General features: G+C 53.2%; 1 protein-coding gene across 4 annotated transcripts in view; it reads left to right on the top strand.

Annotated features, from left to right (window-relative positions):
* The window catches only part of CASZ1 (castor zinc finger 1), a 150,602-nt gene that overhangs the window by 15,512 nt on the left and 122,811 nt on the right, over positions 1–12,279 (top strand). Inside the window, exon 1 of one of the 4 annotated variants that reach the window (XM_066375049.1) lies at positions 4,503–4,521. The exons of the other annotated variants lie outside the window; for them this stretch is intronic. The gene's annotated coding sequence lies outside the window, so the exon portion shown is untranslated. Of the gene's footprint in view, positions 1–4,502; positions 4,522–12,279 lie in introns of those variants that run through there. 4 annotated transcript variants of the gene reach the window in all.

Genomic DNA, 12,279 nt, shown 5'->3' with positions numbered 1-12,279 from the left:
AGAGAGAGGAGAGCGTTGTCATGGGCCCTTTGCTGCCAATGCGCTTTATAAAGAGGAAGTGCCGCTCACGGGGTGGGGTAGAGGTGAAGGTCGTGTGAGGATGAAGGCCATGGCCTTGGCCAGCCGGCCGGTGTTTCTCTCTGGGCACCGGGGCAGGGGCGATCGTGGCCCGCTAGAGGATGGGCAGGGTTCTGGTGGAGTCTCCGCCCATCCTCCAGGTACATGCTCCAAGCCCACGGTGATCTGGATCATGCAGGCCAAGCCCCCACCTTGGCTAGAATCACGTGTATCGTGATTCAGTGCATGGACGGGTCTCCCCCGGCCCACTCTTGCTTTATCGCATCAGCCCAAGAATAACACGGCAGAAGAAATACCGTGTCACCTCTACGAGTAATCATCCTGAAGATGATTTTGAAACATGGAAAAATGTTTATTATGTGAGTGGGGGGAAAAAAAAATAAAGACAAAACAAAACACCGAAGGCCAAGTGAGTGTTGGGAACTCCATGGTAGAAACTATATAAAAATCACAAATGCGTACGAACAAAGCTTTGAAAGGCAGTCCTCCGAAGTGGAAATTACAGCGTTAGGGTGATGGGACGACGGTGATTTGTTTTTTATTTCACAACATTTTCTTTAAATTCTCCCCTATGATTAAAAACCAACAAAGCCAATGTGTTGGCCCAGTCGGCAGCCCTGGGGAGGGGTGGGGGAGGGGGCGGGGCAGCACCGGGCAGGCAGGCGAGAGGACGCTTGTACCCACGGCCCCCGCAGGGTGCTGAGCTCACCGGCTGTGCCAGCCACAGAAACCTATGAGATCTCTAGAAGCTGAGGCGTATCGGTGACTCAGACCTTCGTGTTGTGCTGTTCAACAATAGCTTTTGTCCTTTGCCCAAAAGCCTAGGCCCAGCGTGTTAAAAAAAAAAAAATTATAAAATTAAGAGATAGTTTGTACTTTCCTTACCAGCCTGTGCCAGCTTCCGGCGCTTTATTTATTCAAGGTGGGGAGGCAGGGAAGGTGAGGTGGGGGTGGGGGACGGACAGAAAGGAAAAGAAAAACAAGGTAGAACTCGGATAAGGCCCAAGAAAGGTTTGAGCCTCGACAACAAACTTCCTTTTGTTTCTCTAGTGGGGAGAAGGAAAGGAAGAAAAAATGCTCCAAATAAAAGCTCCGTGTTTTGTGTATAGGGTGGCTTCTTGCAGTGGGTTTTGCCTTTTGTTTGTGGGACAGGAAAGCTCTTTGGTGACATTCACCTCTGGGCCGGAATGAGATGAGGTGGGAGTGGAGGAGCCCAGGCAGAAAGGGCTGGAGCAGGGGCAGCCAGGTTGGGCTCTGGTGAATGTGGATGTTTCGCTTGGTGGTTCTGGCCAAGAATGTCCAACTGCCAACAGCTTCTGCCCTCACTTCCAGTGGGGTTCAGAGAAGGTTCCTACTTCCTGGTGTCCCAGAAGTGGCTTTCTTCTAGTGGGACTCGGGATTCCTTGGGACCAGGGCTGAGGAGGAGTTTGCCTTGTCCCAGTTTGGACCACGTTTCTCCTCATGTCCACTGGATGACATTTTAAGAATAATAAAGTTCATGAAGAAAAATCTTGGGAGGGGGGAGTTTTGGAATGGGATGTATGTGAAAGTGTATGAGTGATTGTGTGTGTGAGATTGTATGTGGTTGTGTGAGAGATAGTATGTGTGAGATTGTGTGAATGATTGTATGTGATTCTGTGATTGTGTGTAAGACGGAGTGATTGTATATGTGATTGTGTGTGGTCATGTATGAGACGGTGTGAGTGATTGTATGTGACTATGTGAGAGGCTGTATGTGAGATTCTGTGTGAACGATTCTGTGTGGCTGTGTGTGAGACTGTGAGGTTGTGTGAGTGATTGTGTGTGTAAGATTGAGCGATTATATTTGTGATTGTATGTGGTTATATGTGCACATGTCTCTCCCTTAGTCTTAATCACTTTTTTCCTGTTGTATGTAGAAGCCAGGCTGAGTAAAACTCACGGGGCCTAACATCTGTTCTCTCAGGTATCGTCTTGTCTTCCTGTCCCAAACCAGCTCTCCTAGTGAACCCATGAGGCCACCCGGACCCTGGACTGACCTGGATTCTTTCTGCAAAATTAGTTCAAAGGATTTTGTAGGAATAATCCAGGATCTTGGCAGTAGTTTGACCAGTATGAGAAAGAAGGCTTTTGAGTTAGAGGCAAAGAAAGTCACAGAGGTCTGAGGCAGCCTGGCCTGGAACCCGGACGCCCACACCCGTGACCTTGATGAGGACCCCCTATTGTGGTGCTCCCCCGTCCCCCCTTGCCAAGGCCATCTCGGCAGCGGGTTCACTGTTGAGTTTCAGAGCTCTGGGAGCTGTAATGTATCTTCATCATGACCACTCATCCCTAAGGAGGCAGCCCAGGGATATTGTGCCTGTTTTACAGATGAAGAAACAGGCCTAGATAGGGGAGGTGACATGTCCAAGATCACACAGCTAGTCAGCGACAGATTTGGAACTAGGACAGACAGAGTCTTTGGGCCACATGCACACAGGAGCACCCCTCCACCCCCACCCCCATGGCCCAGGGCGAGGATGACCTGTCCCAGACAGGGGCTTCTGCTTTCCTTCGCTTCCATGAGACAAAGGGACCCCTGGAGGATCAGGTGCTTTGTGGCTGTGGTTGGGGGTGACTGGTCCTCTGCTTTTAGGGGCTATCTCTGTTGAAGAAAGAGCTCCCGCCTCTGTCACCCACCAAGTGGTCCCTTCCCAGGGCCTCAGCTTTGCTGTCTGTGGATTAGGAGGCCCGACCTGGTGGTTCCTTGTCCCTTCCCACTTCAGGGTGGCTGAGCTTCCTGCCATAATCCAGAGTCCCCAGCTGTGCCATGCGGCAAACCCTCTCCCACAACCTGCCAAACCAGAGGTGCCAGTTTTTCCCCAGGGCGCCTATGAGCTCCCTGCCAGGGAGAACTTTTGCGGGCTGGCCGGGCAGGGCCCCCAGCCCAAGCCCCCTGCACCTACTTATTGATATCTGCGTGTCTAAATGTGCCTCATGTCAGAGCCCTTTGGCCTGAACTTGCCGAGTCCTGCGAGGCTGAGAAAGGAGGCAATCACGAGCAGGGCAGAGAAGAGGCAGCTGAGGAGAAGGGTAGGCGAGGTGGTGCTCGGGGTGCCTGCCATCTGGGCAGGAGTCCTGGCTCCCAGCTGTGGGGGCTCTGGGAGGGCAGAGCCTGGCAGGGATGATTTTGAAGCCACTACTATGGAGATTAAGGGGATGAGAATGTAAATCTCAAGTAAAAAGGTAATTGAATGTAATAGCAAACACTGCTCGCTCTATGTTAATTTTAGCTCTTCCCCTGGATACAAGGCACTGTATTAGTGTTTTATTACCATTTTGTTTGCACTAATAAAATAGTAAAATTTATTTCAAGGAAGTTGAAGGATGGTTTTACAATGCAAATTTGAAGAAATTGGACTTTTCATTTATGCCTCTGCTATTTTAAACTCTGACGGGTGTAAATTAGCTACAGGGACCGAGCAGACCCCACTGATGGGGATGTTCCAGACTAGCTCAGGGCAGAAGGCAGAGAAGGCTTCACGGAGAGGCTTGGGTGGGGGTCTGATTGGGTGGGATGGGGTGATGGGTGAGGTTGTGTCGGGCAGGAGTGACTCTGGTTGTGGGCAGGCATGTCATACACACATACCCACACACACACACACACACACACACACACACGCCAAGCCTGTGGGGAGACATGTGGCCACAGACCTCAGGGATGTGCCTTTCTTCTCTGCCCTTTGGCCTACTCCCTTCCTGTCTTGTCATTGAGCCTCGATAAACCCGCTGAACCCCCAAGGGAACTGAGTGACCTCTTTCCTCTGCTCCTATAAAGGAGAGGGGTCGAGAGTAGATGTCCTGTCCGTTCACACACACACACACACACACACACACACACACACACCCTTTTAAAAGATTTTATTTATTGATTTGAGAGAGAGAGAAAGGCGAGGGGAGCAGGAAGCATCAACTCATAGTCGTTGCTTCTCGTATGTGCCTTGACCAGGCTTCGAACCAGCAACCTCAGCATTCCAGGTCAACACTCTATCCACTGCGCCCCCACCGGTCAGGTCGTTGACACCCTTTTAAAGGGGCTGTAGTTTGCCGGCAATGACAGGAGCCGAGAGGAAAGAACTTGAGCCTAAACGAAGCTGGGGAGAAAGACCCAGGCCGGACACCAGTCCAGCAGAGGTTTGCAGGCGTGTTCCCCTTCTCCGTCTGCCCTCTGACCCGGACGCATTTGAGAAACTCGGAGTAGGACGTTTCCAATAAACCAGCATCCCTTCAAGTTGGGCCTGAATGGTCCCCTGGTGTGCTAGTGCGTCCATAGATGAAAAGGCTAGAGGACCGATTTACTATTGTTTTTATTTTTATCCAGTTGTCTAAATTTTAGGGAATTGGATGATGGCCTAGGAAGGTGAAAAAGAGCCTGGAAGGGGGTGATCGGAGAGTTTCATATCGAGTTTTGGGAGAAGAATTCAGGTTGGTTCTTGTTTTATCCAAACCGGTTTGTTTATCTCTAAAAAATTATCAGCGGCAATGGCCCGAAGCAATGCATTGGGGGACCAGCTTCCAAAGGCAGGGACCCGAACAAGTGTTCTAATGTCTGGCGAGGTCGGCAGCATGTATTGCCCAGGGTTCTCTGGCCGCCTGCCTGGTGCGGGGGAAACGGTGAGCTGGTGGCACCGGTTTGCCGCCCAAAACCCAGGTTTTGTGGGGTTTTTCTCAGTGTATTCTCTCCTTTGGGAGGGTTGTGTGTGTGTATGTGTATGTGTGTGTGTTTTTAATGTAAAGATTCAAAGCGTTGATACTGGCAAGGCCAGAGTTGAGAAATTGGAGGAGAGAGTCTGGGCAAGACAGCGGAGCAGACATGGTGGCTGGAGACACTGGAGGATCCCCTCGACTGCTGACGGTGTGAGCTCTAGCTGCCAGCACGCTGCTTGTGGGCGGGCAGGAACTTGGCATCAAGGCAGAGGAGGGTGGGCACAGGCTCCCAGCCTCTCCTGGTGGCTCTCCTCTAGCGTCTGCGGGGTCAGGTTTGAGGCCGACTTGGGTCGTGGGAAATACACGAGGGTCAGGCCAGCCTCCAACAGCAGGGCCAGCACCACGTGCTTATTGTCGGAGCAGGGAAGTCCTCCATCTGGGCCTCTTGGCTTCCTTTTGGATCAGGGGGCTGTGTGTGTGTGTGGGGGGGGGGGGGATTTCTTGGGATCGTGGGTTTAGGAAATGTACAGAAGGCAAGGGAGTCTTCAGACCAGCCCCGTGACAAGCCAGGCCAGGAACCTCCTTCCCGCTGCTGGGTACCCAGGAGACCCTGGTGGTGCTGGCCCCCTAGCTGAGGGGACAGAGCGGGAGAGTCTGAGGAGGGTGGATGTGGGCAAGGCCAGGGAAGCTTTGCGAGTGTGGCTGAAAGAAGCCAGAGATGAGAACGTTTCAAAGTGGTGCGTCTCTCAGCCTTTGAGATGGTTTCCGATGCGCTGAGCGCGGGGAAGTGCATTGCGGCGCACCCATGGACTTAGAGGGTGTGTCCCAGGCGGGCGGGGGTCACACCCCGGGTGCATTTCAATCCAAAACTGTAATTAGATCAAGGGACAAGAAGAAATGGGCAAAGAGGGTTAGTGCTGTGGCCCGCTTGGGCCTGGTGGTGGAAGTGACATCAGGATTGCCTCTCAGGCTCGACCTGTGTTCTGGGATCATGGGGAAGGTGGTCCGCCCCCAAACAACTGGGACCCCGGGCACCTCCGTTCTACTTGTTGACTCTTATTACTTTCAAGTTTCTTCATTGCTTTGGGAGAGACAGAGAAATCACTGGTTGTTCCACTTAGTCGTTCCATTAGTTGGCACACTCATCGGTTTCTTCACCTCTGGGCCCTGACCAGGGACTAACCCCATGACCTTGGTGTGCTAGGACAATGCTCTATCCACTGATCCACCTGGCCAAGGCCTACTTGTCTACTCTTAATGCTCCCAAGTCACCTCTGGAGAGTTGAGGCCCCTCTGAGAAGCCCTTGGGCTGCTCCCCACCTTCCTGCTTCTTCTCAGTGCCTGTGGTCACCCATCTGCTCCAGCTCGGGACAGAAGGATGCTCCATTTGGAGTGATTTGACTTTCTTTTTGGCATGGGGCATGGGTGTGTGTGTTGGGAGAGGATGACCCGAAAGGACGCCAGTGGATTGCTCTCAAAGGTGGCCGCAGTAAGCCCTGGAAGCTGCCCCCCCACCGGCTGCTTTGTGCTGTTTGATAAGGGGGACCCATGGCCTGGTCTTGAGCATGTCCCCATTTCCCCCTTTAATTGGGAGAAAAGGTGGCTGAAACGCTTAGGTCTTTGGCCCTCAAACCTCAGACCCTCTCTCTCATCCCGCCAGGCCCCCTGGGGTGTGACGGGGGCATCCCCAAGTATCCTGAGCCCCTTGCTCACCTTCCCTTTCCCTTCTCCCTGCCCCCCTTCCCTGCACCTGTCAGCTGTTTCATTGACTGTCTGGCTTGGCTGCCACCCATCCTATCCTCCCAGGCCAGCTCCGCCCCCACCCCTCCCCCCCCCAGGCCCACACTCCCTCCCTTCCTGTCTCTGCCCACGTCTGTCTCTACCTGCCCGTCGCCAGCACACCTGAGGATCCGAGTCTGCCTAACGGAGTGCGGAGATGGCTCAGGGTGTTTACCAGACAGCAGGGATAAGGTCTTAAATCCTGTTGCTGTCTTCCCAGGGCCAGCTTCCTCAGATGGTCTTCCAAACTCCTAATCTCAGTGCCCACATCCCTGCCCAGCCCATGTTTGATGGGAGCTTTCCTCTCTGATTGAAGCTGAGATGGAGCAGGATCTGTCGTGGGCTTGGGTCTGGGTTCCCACCGGTGCATGATGACATGGAGGTCCAGCCCTTCCTCTCTGCTTCTTCCTTCCTCTCCTCCTTCCTTTCCTGGGGAATCTCAGTGAGTGGGAGCCAGGATCCTGCCACCAGGTGTGCCAGAGCCTTCTTGAGTGCCCCCACACCTCCTGCCACCAGTGAGGTCACGAGGCCGCCTGCGGTAATGTAGGGGAGGGGGCGTGAGATTGATCTTAGTGGCAGAGGCAGAGGGGAACCCCGCTTGAAGATGGTCTGAGGTGGGGATGAGCAGGTGGACGCCAGCCCTTCCCGATAGCTCCCCATGACAGTTCTTCCCACTCAGAATACAAATGACCGCTGCGGGGTTTTGCTCAGGGTGCCGAATACCCTGGCTCACCCCAGGAGGGTCCATAGAGCAAACCTGCTCATCCATGCTGGCTTGGCACTGGCTCTGGGGATGACAGCGCAAGGGAAACGCGCTCCTGTGCGGTGCTCAGGGTGGATGACCTGCCCTCTGTAAGAGGGCCTAGCCCCGGGGGTGACAGGAGAGCTCAGGTGCTCCCCAGGGAACGGGGACGCCGAGGCACTCTTGATGCGGGGAAGAGGCAGCTGGTGGGGGCTTCCTGTGGGGCATCAGGGCTTGCCCACCCTTCCTGGGATGGCAGGACTGAACACAGAACAGGGAACTCTGCCCCCTCCTCGCGTTCCCTCCCCAAAACTAGGCTAAAAGAGGCAGATTAGCTTACTTCCCTGGCTCCCCACACTGGGAACTCGCCACGAGGGAAGAACAGGATTCTACACCAATGGTGGCAGTTTGGCCAACACTGGGGGCCCGAATCTACCCGTCTGGGTACTGACGGATGTGTCCTTTCTCCGGGCTGCCTTGTGACCTGAACAGACCCTTGTCATTTCAGCTTCTCTTTCCCTGGCTCCTTCTCCTCCTTCCCCCAGGCAACCAGAGGTCTCTTGGGTTTCACAACCCCAGGGCTTCCTTCTCCCCTCAGGTCTCCAGCCCTCGATCCTGCTCAGGCTCCCGCTGTCCCATGTCTCCACCCGTTCGCGGTTGCCTTGGCAGTCAGCGTCGTCGCACTGGGCTTTCCTCTGTCCCTTCCTGAGCTCGGGGCACTCACAGGAGCAGAGGCGTCCCTGGGACCCAGCAGAGAGGGGCTGGAGAGCAGAGGACAGGCCGGAGGTGCAGCCATGAACTTCAGGCCGTGTCCTCAGCCAGGACCCTTCCCGCCGAAGCCTCTGTCATCGCACGAGCCCGGGATCCTGTCGGGGTCCTGGCTGCCAGGGTTCCTGATTTTATTTGGGGTTATCTTTTTCAAATATGTGTGGGGCAAGGATTAAGAGGTGAGAGGGAAAGAAGGGCAAAAAACGCCTGGAAGGTGACAGTTGGGCTGGTGAGGGGGAGGAGGAGGAGGAGGAGGAGGAGGAAGAGGGAGGGGGAGGAGGAGGAGGGAAGAGGTGAAATTAATTCATTAGAAAAACTTGTTTACTGGCTTTGCTCAGGCGCCTCCATTTTAAAAGTCTACGTTTACAATAAGTCGCTAATTAAAACACAAAATTAAGCAACAGCTATGTTTTTTTTTCCCTTACACTTTAATTGCGTGATTTTTTGTGATGTAATTTCTGGAAACACCCAGCGTACCTCACAGGGCTGATTGTTTGATAAACCAGAAGCACCTGAAACCAACCCCCAAAATAAATATATAAATCCAAGGGGAACTTAAGGCAGATTGGAAATGGCGGAGAACTGCAGACAGCAGGGAACCAAAAATCCATACGAATAAGAAGAAGTCTTGTAAATAAGGACATTTAGCCTGCCTACCCCCCACACACCAGAACAATCTGTGTACCTCAGAGGGGAAAGCAGCTGAAATGGACACTAGACCCAGTGGGGGTATCGCTTCCTGTCCCCAATGTCCCAGTTGGTACTGTAGATAAAAAGCAGAAACAACTCGGAATCTTCTCTGACTCTCTTGCTAGCTGGGCTCAGTACCTGCTGGGGCGTCTCCTTTCTTCAGATCTTTTAAGAGAATTCTCCCCCTCTCCCTTATTAGGAATCTCAATGCAATCCCAAGGAGGGGGTGGTGAACAGGGGCAGTGTCTGTCTCTCCTGGGAAAAATCCAGCCTCTCTATGCCCACAGAGGGCAAGACAGCGTGCTCCAGGCTTGGGCAGCTGGCCCGGAGCTCCTTGGCCCTCCTGGAAGGTGGTGAGAAAGGGTGGTCCCAGATAAGAAAGGTATGCGTTGTCTTTTGCAGACAGACCCATGACCTGCTGCCTTTTTCAAGATGTAGACCTGAATGATGATTGCAAAACTGCTGAGAAACCTGTCAGGAACCGACTCCAGGGTGGGGCTGGAAGGAAACTAGGTCCACTGGTAGCCCAGCTGCTGGAGGATCCTAGGCCCAGCATCCTCCGGGGGCCCTGGAGCCCCCTGAGTGCTGGGCATTTGGGCAGGAGGTTGGGGGACAGAGGGACTGTGACCACACTGCCTTTTCCTTTCCCATACAAAAGCCAAAGGCTCAGTTGGTCAGGGACCCCAGTAACTTCTCTATACACTCCTCTCCTGGGGAAAAAAGATTTGCTGCTTTTTAGGGTCTTTGAAAAAAAACAAACACACACAAAAAAACATTTTCTCCCACCTGATCAGTGATGGTGCTGTGGATAGAATGTCATCCCTGGACACCAAGGTTGCTGGTTCAAAACCCGAGGTCGCCAGCTTGAGCTTGGGGTCACTGACTTGGTTATACTGGCTTGAGCATGGGGTTGCCGGCTTGAGCATGGGGTCGCCACCTTAATCCAGAGGTTTCCGGCTTGAGCCCACAGTTGCCAGTCCAATCCCTGGTCAAGGCACATACAAGAAGACATCAGTGCACAAAGCTAAGTGGAGAAACTAGATGATGCTTCTCTCTCCCTCCCTCTCTCTTCCTCTCTCCCTTTCTCAAAAAACTAAAAAACAAAAACAATCTCCCTGATTATAACTTATGCTTATGACTCACTGGAAAATACAAAGAATTGTGAAGAAAATAATTTTAAAATATGTACTTTCATTGCTAAAAGTATGGGTTAGGCAAACAGAGAGACCTGGGTTCGTGCCCCAGCTCTGCCTCCCAGCGGTGTGACTTTGGGTGAGTTGCTGGATCTTGGCTCCCTCCATAAAGCAGGGAGAGTGATCTCGCAGGGTGGCGAGGATTCAGTGTGATGCTCCGTGTAAAATCCTGAGCACTGAGCCTGGCACACAGTGCACTTACACATTAGCTATTTCTGTTATGATAGTTAATAATGATTATTTCACTGCATTGAGATCATGGGCTTTAAAACTTTTATTAAGAATTTTTTTTATATCGATGAAATTCTCCAGCTAACCCTGTGCTGTTCAATACAGTAAATAGCCTTTAGTCGCATGTGGCTATTTAAACTTAAATTAACTACAATTAAATAAAATAAAAAATTTCGTTCCACAGTCACACCCGCCACGTTTCAAGTGCTCAGTAGTCACACGTGGCCAGTGGCTGCCATACTGGACAGCACCAAATGTTCTTTGGGGTAGCATTCTAAACAATGGCGTATTCTGAGCTTCTTCCCATTAGTTCCCGGCTTCCCGTAAATGTCTGTTAATGGCTGCATAGTAGTCCGTGGTGTGGCTGAATCGCACTTCGTATTGGTTTGAGTCTTTGTGGCTGGGCTGTTGGAGCACCCTCTGGGCTCTGACTGGGCCTGCCTGGGTTACCCTTCCTGCCACTGGTGCTGTGACCCTCTCTGATTGGTGCACCCTCCTGCAGGAGGGGATCCTGGGAGGAGCTGATTGGCTTTCCAGTGGTGCCAGGAAAAGGGGAGGGGCTCTGTTTTCCCCCAGTCAGCCCTGGAGGATCAGGAGGGGGCTGCCCCTCAGCCTGGCTCATGAGCACCTGCCACCTCGCAGGGCGGAGGCCAGAAAGAAGAAGCGCATGGTGAAGGTGGCAAAACTGAGCAAGAGGGACCCACCCTCCACTGAGGCCCATCCCAGGAGTCCCCGGGGCCTTTCTTGGTGGGGAGTGAGTGCCATGGTGGGGGCTGGCCCGGCTCCCATGACCTGTGCAGGCCTCCCGATAGAGCCCTTGGGAGGGTCTTCAGGCTTCCAGAAGGGCCATGACTGAAGACAGTTGTGAGATTCCAGGGCGGGGGTGCCAGGGTCCCAAGTCGGGGGTGCAGCTCCAGGAAGACTTTGCCATGTCGGGTGACCATCCCATGGCTGGGGTTGGCAGAGGGGGCATCCAGGGTACAGGGGTGATGCCAGTGTGGTGACCCGAGTCTCTTCTCTAGCTGGGCAGCCCACACCCGCCCTGTACAGTCGAGGGCAGAGCTCTGGGTGCGGGGCTGTGGGCAGCACTGGCTAGGGAAGTAATCCCCGGGGCAGTGGGCAAGACAGATAGGGAGAGCCGAAACTGGACCTGCTGATGTGGTCCTTTCTGCTCGCAGCGGATCATAAAATATGGCTCAGATTTTCATTACGGGCTCTATCGATTATCTTCTGGGATGGATGAATTATAGAGAACATTAAATTTTTTTAAAAAAAGCAAGTGAGAGGAAATATCTGAATGAGTCGGGGTGGTCGATGGTAGAAAGGGCTGAGCCACCAAGCCTGCATGGCCTCTGTCTCCGAGCAGGGTGAAGACCAGACCACACAGGGCAGGCAGCCTCTGATTCCAACTCTTAGCCTCCCAGGCCTCCCAGGCCTCCCTGGGCCCCCCTGGGCTTGGCCTTGCAGCGGAGAGGCCATGGCTCTCCTTGCTACACCTGCCCCATCCTCTCCAGGCAACTGCCTAGGTTCTGGGGAGGCAGACATTTGAGTTATTCACAGGGTTCTGACCCAGAAGTGGGGACCTTTCCCAGGCTTTAGGCCTCTGTGGCTGGGAGCTCTGTGGGCCCCAAGCTCAACTATTTTCTCTCCAGAGACCTCCTGATTCTGAAAATGCTTCCTGGGCAGAGGGAAGGGTCAGAGGACGTCATTGGTTTCCTGGGTTCCTGAGGTCAGGACTGGGACAGGAACTCCTGAGGAATGTGGCCACCTGGGCCTGTAGGCCACCTCAGTTTTTCCCTCTTCTTGTTCCTTCCATCCGCTGTCACTGGCTCGGAGGATTTCCGTTTTCCTTTATAAGCTTGGGGAAAATATGTGTGGGTCCCACTGCTTGCTGTGCATCTTAAGTCAAGTCAGAAAAAGGAACCTCCTGAAAAGCCATCAGTCCCTCGCTTTCTCCCCACCCCTTCCCTCTCCCTCTCCTTGGGGAGCATTATAATGCATAGTATCAGGCCTGGGTTCAAATCACTTCTGAGGGTGTGACCTTGGGTGGGTTACATCCTTCCTCACTGGATCCTTGTGATTACATGTATTAATGTATTAAAATCCTTAGTACTACCCCCCTGCCCCCCCCCA

This window comes from Saccopteryx leptura, chromosome 3, assembly GCF_036850995.1.
Source record: "Saccopteryx leptura isolate mSacLep1 chromosome 3, mSacLep1_pri_phased_curated, whole genome shotgun sequence".
NCBI classification, from domain to species: domain Eukaryota; kingdom Metazoa; phylum Chordata; class Mammalia; order Chiroptera; family Emballonuridae; genus Saccopteryx; species Saccopteryx leptura.
This window is presented reverse-complemented; position numbering and strand designations above follow the sequence as displayed.